Consider the following 9,486-nt stretch of genomic DNA (forward strand, 5'->3'; position numbering starts at 1 on the left):
CACACATTTCATCACTTCCTGGTCCACTTACTGATATTTACTGACCCTGGCCATGACCCCACTCTCCGAGGGTCTCAGGGGGAGTTGGAATATGCAAAAAAAAACATTTCCGATTCACACATGCGTATAATACAAATAGGACAAATCTAACCACATACTAAATTATTATTAATATTATTACTTTAAATAGTTTGTTCGGAAGTCAAAGCATTGTCCATTCAGGGTGGAAATGGGGAAATCTGCTTATAAAAAAAAAAAAAAATGAACAGGCGAGTATGTTTCAGAATCCCCATTGAGTGCATGCTAGTGCATGACAACAATATTTGGAGTTGACTGGAGCTTATCAATCTTAAGTTAAATGAAATGTATTTTTGTGTGACCGCAAAGAAACATTCTTGGCCTTGGGGAAAACTGTTGGCCTATAGTAGGTCAATAAGTGTAAGCTATAGTCTCATATAGCCTGCTCTTGCATTGTTGCCAAACAGATGTCCCTATGGGACAATAAAGTATTCATTAATTCCTCCACCAAGCAAACTGGATGCAAACGAGGATTCTGGTACTTGGCCTCGCATGAGAAAAGTCTGCCCTCTAGTGCACACACAACGATTTCCTTTAATAAATATCTGTCTGCTGCACTTTATGCACATATGATAAGTCCTTTGTAGTTTTTCGCCTCGGAATATATTTCAATAAAATTGAAATAAATGTAAATACATTGGGTAATGTATTTATCAAATATATATATATATATATAAATTAACATTAAAATATGTGTGTAAAATACAGTCACACCTCACAACCTTCTCAACCCTGATGGTAATGCTATTGACCATTGTCATTAGGTTCCCAAAGTGGGCTTTGGATGCAAAAGTTAGATCAGAAAATGAATTATGCAGCTAACCTATTATCCTATTCCTTGAGGTATATCTGCTACTTATTAAACACAGTAAGGTTAAAGAGACAGGTGAACCTAGAACATATCTGTAAATATATTTTTCAGTGAGCTGTCAATCACAATTTCAAATGTTCCCAAGCCCTATATGGAGCGAGATACCTGCCAAAAGGTTGATCGTACAAATCGTTAGGATCGTAAGAAAATCCATACGTAAATTGTTAGGATCGTAAGAAAAGCCATGCATGAAACGTAAACGTGAAATGTAATCTGTGAACATGCAAACACCATGTTACGATCACGGACTAACATTTTAGGCTTCAACAAATCTTGTGACATACAATAATACCTTTCAGAGTTTTCGCAGTTTCACATCACTAACAAAAAAAACGTACACCAAACGGCCTGTGAGGAGTGCTACGCGAACAAGCATAACGCAGTATAAAAAAAAACGGAAGTCAGGGATACCGGAAAGAGGTAACCTGCACTTTAAGTTAAAATTCTCCATTCTCTATTACTCCTCAGTTGAGTTTACTTCATATTTAGGTAGCTAATGTAATGGATTTGTTTGCCAGCGCAAGTCTAGATAGCACTAGCTGTATTATGCCTGCAACAGTGAAGTTTCAGTCCGCTAGGACCACGATGGAACTCGGTCAGAAGAGACGGGTCTAAGATGTCCCTCCTCGGAACCCAGCACCTCACTCCTCGAGGACGACCAGGCGGACGCGGAGCTGGGCGCGTAGGACGACCACGATGGAACTCGGTCCATCCTGGATTCGAGACGCCGGATGGGGGGGCTCCAATATCTCGTGGAGTGGGAAGGGTACGGCCCGGAGGAGCGGAGCTGGGTTCCGAGGAGGGACATCTTAGACCCGTCTCTTCTGACCGAGTTCCATCGTGGTCGTCCTACGCGCCCAGCTCCGCGTCCGCCTGGTCGTCCTCGAGGCCGGGGTCGGCGCACGGCTGGAGCCGCGCGTCAAGGGGGGTACTGTCACGGTTTCGGCCAAGGCTGCTTCTCCTCCTTGTTCGGGCAGGCTTCGGCGGTCGTCGTCTCCGGAGTACTAGCTGCCACCGTTCTATGTTTCGATGTTCGTTTGGTTTGGTCTGTTTGTACACCTGTTCTTTGTTAGTGTTGATTATGTGCCCTATAAGTTCTCTTAGGTTTTGTCATGTGTTGTGTGTAATTGTTTCGTGTCAGCTAGGCGTCAGTTTGTTCTCTCTCGTTCTGTTTTTGTTTTGAGAGAGTGTCCGCACTGTGTGCGCAGTTTGGGTTACGCACTGTTTTCTGTGTGCGTAATTTTTCGCTTGCCCTCCGGCTGGGATTTTGCCGTGAGTCTTTTGTATTGTTTGATCCTCACTAAAGACTGTTGAAGAGCCTCTGTTGTCCTGCGCTTGATTTCTGCACCACATCTACGCTCAGCCCTTGACAGAAGATCCCACCAACACTGGACCAAGCAGCGTGTCCAGGAGCCAGTGCCAGAGGTATCGCTAAAGGACATCAACCTCGACTGGGCCTGGCCCACTGGGAGGAGAGACCCCCAGAAATTTTTTAGGGGGGGGCTCACGCCGTGGACGACGGGGCAGCAGGAGGCCGCGATAGAGCGGTCCAGCGGGTTTGCAGAGGAGGCCGCCAGGTTAAGGGGGCCACTGGTCACAGAGGAGAGGGAAAGTGTAGAGGCACGGCGAGAGGTACTGGGGTGTGTTACCAGTCCGGTCCGGCCCGTTCCTGATCCCTGCGTAGGGCCAGTGGTGTGTGTCCCTAGTACGGTCCGGCCTGTTCCTGTTCCTCGCATCGAGCCTGTGGTGCGCGTCGTCAGCCCGGCCCGGCCTGTTCCTGCTCCACGCACCAAGCCTATGGTGCGCATCGTCAGCCCGGCCCGGCCTGTTCCTGCTCCACGCACCAAGCCTATGGTGCGCATCGTCAGCCCGGTTCGGCCTGTTCCTGCTCCCCACACCAAGCCAGTGGTGTGCGTCGTCAGTCCGGCACAGCCCGTGCCTGTTCCACCGGTGCCTGGTCCGGCACCGGTCAGCTGCTCCACGCCGGAGCTAGAGCAATCCGCTCCACCGGTGTTCAGTCCAGCTCCGGCCAGCAGGGTCAGACCGGACCAGGGGTACTTTGGGGGGTTGGAGAGGAAGTGGAAATCATGCCCGGAGCCGGATCCGCCGCCAAGGGGGAGTGCCCACCCGGTCCCTCCCCTGTGGTGTTTGGTTGGCGCGGCCGGAGTCCGCGCCTTTGGGGGGGGGTACTGTCACGCCCTGGCTCTGGGGACTCTAGTATGTTGAGCCAGGGTGTGAGTTTTCATTTGTTTTTCGTTCTAGTTTTGTAGTTCTATGTTGGCCAGTGTGGTTCTCAATCAGAGGCAACGTGTATCAGCTGTTGCTTGTTGTCTCTGATTGGGAACCATATTTAGACAGGCTGTTTCCCACAGTGTTTGTGGGATCTTGTTCCTGTGTAGGTTTGTGTTTTTGCACCTTTGGACGTCACGTATCGATTTGTTGTTTTTGTTCGTGTAATCATTATTTAATAAATATGTTCACCTTCCACGCTGCGCCTTGGTCCTCTGTATCCGACGATCGTGACAAATATGACTCATTTAATATTGCACCATCCCATTCTCCGGGCTCTGTCTGCAATCATAACCAGTAGTATCTACCAAGAATAATGAAACATAGAATAATAATAGATGTTTGGTGAATCTATGGATTATGTATGACCACTGGAGTCTGCCAATCAAATGTTGTTTTTTATAGAATATTTCAATATTTATTTCATCACTCAAAATCTTGCCAAAGCATATTCTGTAGCAGGGGTTAATATGAATTTAAAATAATTTTACATGATTTATATGAATCAGGTCATGAACATATGGACTTTGAAATGAACAAGGGAGAGGTTAAACGTAGGTTAAAGTCTGGTATAAGCTTATTCCCACACTTTACAATAACTCTGTTGCAGTGGTCTTAGGTAGTCTCCGTATAGGCTGTTCCCTCCATCGCGACACCGCTGCCCAGTTGAAGAGCTTGTGATCTCCATGCAGCACCACAGCACCATGCGCCTTCGGAAAAGCACCCCTCAGCCTCAGAAGATGTCCTTCTGGAGGCATGCAGCCATAGAGTCATTATACCCTAATGTAGGCCTATTTGCCTACTAGCCAAATAAAGTGCAGAGCATGCATGATGCGTGCAACTCGTCATTCCAACATATTTGAACATTTAATTCATCCTTCATTCAGTTCAGTCAGTCAGTCTGTCATCCATTCAGTCATTTGTCTGAGTTGCAATAGGAACTAAATCAAAGAGAATAGAACAGTCTTATCCATTTGTTTATTGAAATCCATGTTTGTATTCAAAATTATCTTAATTCTCCAAAGTTCTTTAGGCTATCGCTTTAATAATTCAATGTTTAATTTAGGCCTATCCAAATAAAAAATTTGCATTGCAATTTAGGCTATCATTTTGAGTACTCGTGTCTTGTGGAATAGTTTTAGAACTCTGTGTTTTTTAACTGTTGTTATTATAGGGCTCACAGTCCTCTCAATATAGCGTCTAAATAAATGTTAAACAAAATAGTTGAAGAAGCACGTGCAGTGGCAGATAGGGAAAACAGATCTGGCAATAAGAACAGGCTATAGATACAGTAGTCTTGACCATTTGGGACCCCTTGGCTATTTTGTTCAGGACAGGTTATAGCCAAGACTTAATCAATATTTTATTTTGTCTCATTTATTGATATGGATATAGCCTCTGCGTGATGGGGTTGTGCAACGCAAATGGCTATAACAAGTCACTAAGACAACAGTCAAAATGCCTAATATAAGGCCTACAGTCCGTGCTCCCAAATACTGGAAAAAGTGTGATTCATTAGGTTACATGATCACCACAGTAGCCCCACGTGGCTATAAAAATAAATTATACAATTATATGGCCATTAAATAACACACAACAGCATGGCATATTTAGATAGGGGAATAGGCCTAAATCATATTTACTTACTATTTTGCAGCTCAGGCGGTTATTCTAGACAAGGCTTTTCTGTGTCTTTATCATTCTCACACAAGTCATTTACTGAAGGCCCAAGCCTATACTACGCCATCTACTGGTATAACGTTGTTATTGAATGCAGTTCTAAAACAAGCTCTAGACTTTTATTTTGGAAATTAAACCAGAAGCTGCAAAGCAACTCTAACATCTGCAAAGCAACTCTAACATTGCTTGATTGACTAGCTAACTCTGACTAGCTACTTTCGGTTCGTGTCCTTTGCAGATACCACATTACTGACAACAGTTTGTACATATAAAAAAGATCTGTAACCGAGTAAAGGGAGACGTAAAGTAAGAATTGAATGTGTAAATGTTAATTCATAGTCGTAACATGTTTACAGATCTAATTTAACGTTTACATTTAATGTTTTACATGGCTTTTCTTATGATCCTAACAATTTACATATGGATTTTCTTACGATCCTAACGATAAGTATGTTCAAGCTTTTGGCAGCTATCTCGCTCCATAGAGCCCCGTCTGCAGAGTCCAACCAACAGAGCAACCGTTACAATTCAAAAAATAAATTGCTCGGAGGAAGGAGAAGAGCAGTCATTACCAAATGTTTTCTCATGGAAAATGGCATTTTATTGAATTACATATTCATAACATTGATAAAAAATATTTTTCCACCTGGGGGTGACAGAGGAAGAAAATAAATTGTTCGGAACTGCTTGCAAGCAAGAGTTTTCATCGAGCTAACGTTATAGCTAGTTCATGTTAAATGTTCTTGGCTAGCAAGCTAGCTACATACTGGCAATAAAGATGGTTTTCCGTACCATACTTAGCGCTAGCTAGCTAAATAACGTTAGTAGTCAAAGCGAGTGGAATGAACGGGCAGCTGCAGTCACTATGGTAAGTTATGGGAGCTGTTAAATTCTGCATAAGAGCATAACCCTGTAGCTAAATGGTTGAACTAGTGAGAAATATGTGATTGTGGCAAAAAATGTGTGCCGAAATTGAAATGTTGATTTATTTTTAAATATATTATTTTATATTGCGCTCATTTTCTGTAGCTACATGGACAGTTAATTAGCTACTACACTAAGCGGGACACATTACATTTTTTGACGATTTGTTGTTTCTAAATTGCTGCTGGGTAATTTGATATGCGTTGAAATCTTCGTTCGTAGGCATCGAATTGAGCGAATGCTGCGCAGGTTCACTGAGTTGCAAACGAAATGGATAGGTCTAGCTCATTGATTTGTAGATCTGATGCAGATTATGATAAAGTGTCGCGAATGAGGTATGCAGTACCCACAGAAGGCCACAGGGAGGAGCAAGAGAGCTATAAACCCATACTGTTTGATTTAGTGTCACTATAAATCACTTAGTTAGGCTGTGTTTACACAGGAAGACAAATTCTGATGTTTTGCACAATTGTTGGCAAAAGATCTGATCTGATTGGAGTTGGAGTGAGTAGTCATGCTGTACTTCGCTCCGCAGGTAATATGACACACATTACATTACAATGGAACGATTTGATTAGTGTAATGTTAGCTAGCTACATAGTTGTCTTTGTATCAAAGATAAAGGTGTAGTATAGAGAAACTATCGAGGTTAGCTAGCCAGCTACATTCGTTCACAGCGACGCCGTTTTTTCAAACAAAGTCAACACCGCAGCCATTTCTAGCTAGCCAACACTACCAGCTAGCAGTACTGAAGCAACTAAATACAATATCATTTTAGCCAGCTACATTCGTTCGCAGCGACGCAGTTTTTTAAACAAAGTCAACACCGCAGCCATTGCTAGCTAGCCAACACTACCAGCTAGCAGTACTGTAGCAACTAAATACAATATCATTTTAGTCAATGAGAATTTTGCAACGTAAAGCTTCACTTTCTGAACATTCGAGATGTGTAGTCCATTTGTGTAGCTAGCATGACTGACTTTGTGCTAGCCAGCCAGCCAACGAATGAATTATTTCTGCATTATGAAAGGAACTAGACACGATTATCTGTTTAGTGTGTTAACACACTATTTACATTTTACGTCATTTAGCATACGCTCTTATCCAGAGCCACTTACATAAAAAAAAAATCTCTTTACATACACGACCCACGTGGAGTTCCAGGTCTCCGGCAGCCTCTGGAACTGCCGTTCTGCTGCCAACAAGGCAGAGTTCATCTCAGCCTATGCTACCCTCCAGTCCCTCAACTTCTTGGCGCTGACGGAAACATGGATTACCACAGAAAACACTACTACTCCTACTGCTCTTTCCTCGTCTGATCATGTGTTCTCGCATACCCCGAGAGCATCTGGTCAGCGCGGCAGTGGCACAGGAATCCTCATCTCTCCCAAGTGGACATTCTCTCTTTTCCCCCTGACCCATCTGTCTATCTCCTCATTTGAATTCCATGCTGTCACAGTCACTAGCCCATTCAAGCTTAACATCCTTATCATTTATCACCCTCCAGGTTCCCTTGGAGAGTTCATCAATGAGCCTGACGCCTTGATAAGTTCCTTTCCTGAGGATAGCTCACCCCTCACAGTTATGGGTGACTTTAACCTCCCTACGTCTGCCTTTGACTCATTTCTCTCTGCCTCCTTCTTTCCACTCCTTTCCTCTTTTGACCTCACCCTCTCACCATCCCCCCCTACTCACAAGCATCATCTTTACTAGATGCTGTTCTTCTAATCTCACTGCAACTCCCCTCCAAGTCTCTGACCACTACTTTGTATCCTTTTCTCTCTCGCTCTCCTCCAACACTACTCACTCTGCCCCTACTCAGATGGTAATGTGCCGTCGCAACCGTCGCTCTCTCTCTCCCGCTACTCTCTCTTCTTCCATCCTATCATCTCTTCCCTCTGCTAAATCCTTCTCCCTCCGATCTCCTGATTCTGCCTCCTCTCCTCCCTTTCTGCATCTTTTGACTCTATGTCCCCTATCCTCCCGGCAGGCTCGGTCCTCCCCTCCTGCTCCGTGGCTTGACAACTCATTGCGACCTCACAGAACAGGGCTCCGGGCATCCGAGCGGAAATGGAGGAAAACTAGACTCCCTGCGGACCTGTCATCTTTTCAATAACCTCCTTTCTACATTTTCTTCCTCTGTTTCTGCTGCTAAAGCCACTTTCTACCACTCTAAATGTCAAGCCTCTGACTCTAACCCTAGGAAGCTCTTTGCCACCTTCTCCTCCCTGCTGAATCCTCCTCCTCCTCCTCCCTCTTCCCTCTCTGTGGATGACTTCGTCAACCATTTTGAAAAGAAGGTTGACGACATCCAATCCTCATTTATTAAGTCAAATGACACCGCTGGTCCTGCTCACATTGCCCTACCCTATGCTTTGACTTCTTTCTCCCCTCTCTCTCCAGATGAAATCTTGCGACTTGTGACAGCCGGCCGCCCAACAACCTGCCTGCTTGACCCTATCCCCTCCTCTCTTCTTCAGACCATTTCCGGAGACCTTCTCCCTTACCTCACCTCGCTCATCAACTCATCCTTGACCGCTGGCTATGTCCCTTCCGTCTTCAAGAGAGCGAGAGTTGCACCCCTCCTCAAAAAACCTACACTCGATCCCTCCGATGTCAACAACTACAGACCAGTATCCCTTCTTTCTTTTCTCTCCAAAACTCTTGAGCGTGCCGTCTCTAGCCAACTCTCCTGCTATCTCTCTCAGAATGACCTTCTTGATACAAACCAGTCAGGTTTCAAGACTGGTCATTCAACTGAGACTGCTCTTCTCTGTGTCACGGAGGCTCTCCGCAATGCTAAAGCTAACTCTCTCTCCTCTGCTCTTATCCTTCCAGACCTATCTGCTGCCTTTGATACTGTGAACCATCAGATCCTTCTCTCCACCCTCTCCGAGTTGGGCATCTCCGGCGCTGCTCACTCTTGGATTGCGTCCTACCTGACAGGTCGCTCCTACCAGGGGGCGTGGCAAGAATCTGTCTCCGCACCACGTGCTCTCACCACTGGTGTCCCCCAGGGCTCAGTTCTAGGCCCTCTCCTATTCTCTCTATATACCAAGTCACTTGGCTCTGTCATATCCTCACATGGTCTCTCCTATCATTGCTACGCAGACGACACACAATACATTTTCTCCTTTCCCCCTTCTGATAACCAGGTGGCGAATTGCATCTCTGCATGTCTGGCAGACATATTAGTGTGGATGTCGGATCCCCACCTCAAGCTGAACCTCGGCAAGACGGAGCTGCTCTTCCTCCCGGGGAAGGACTGCCTGCTCCATGATCTCGCCATCACGGTTGACAACTCCATTGTGTCCTCCTCCCAGAGTGCAAAGAACCTTGGCGTGACCCTGGACAACACCCTGTCATTCTCCGCTAACATCAAAGCGTGACCCGATCCTGCAGGTTCTTGCTCTACAACATTCGTAGAGTACGACCCTACCTTACACAGAAAGCGGCACAGGTCCTAATCCAGGCACTTGTCATCTCCCGTCTGGATTACTGCAACTCGCCGTTGGCTGGGCTCCCTGCCTGTGCCATTAAACCCCTGCAACTTATGCAGAACGCTGCAGACCGTCTGGTGTTCAATCTTCCCAAGTTCTCTCATGTCACCCCGCTCCTCCGCACACTCCACTGGCTTCCAGTTG

This window comes from Coregonus clupeaformis, chromosome 34 (genome assembly GCF_020615455.1).
Source record: "Coregonus clupeaformis isolate EN_2021a chromosome 34, ASM2061545v1, whole genome shotgun sequence".
Taxonomy (NCBI): Eukaryota; Metazoa; Chordata; class Actinopteri; order Salmoniformes; family Salmonidae; genus Coregonus; species Coregonus clupeaformis.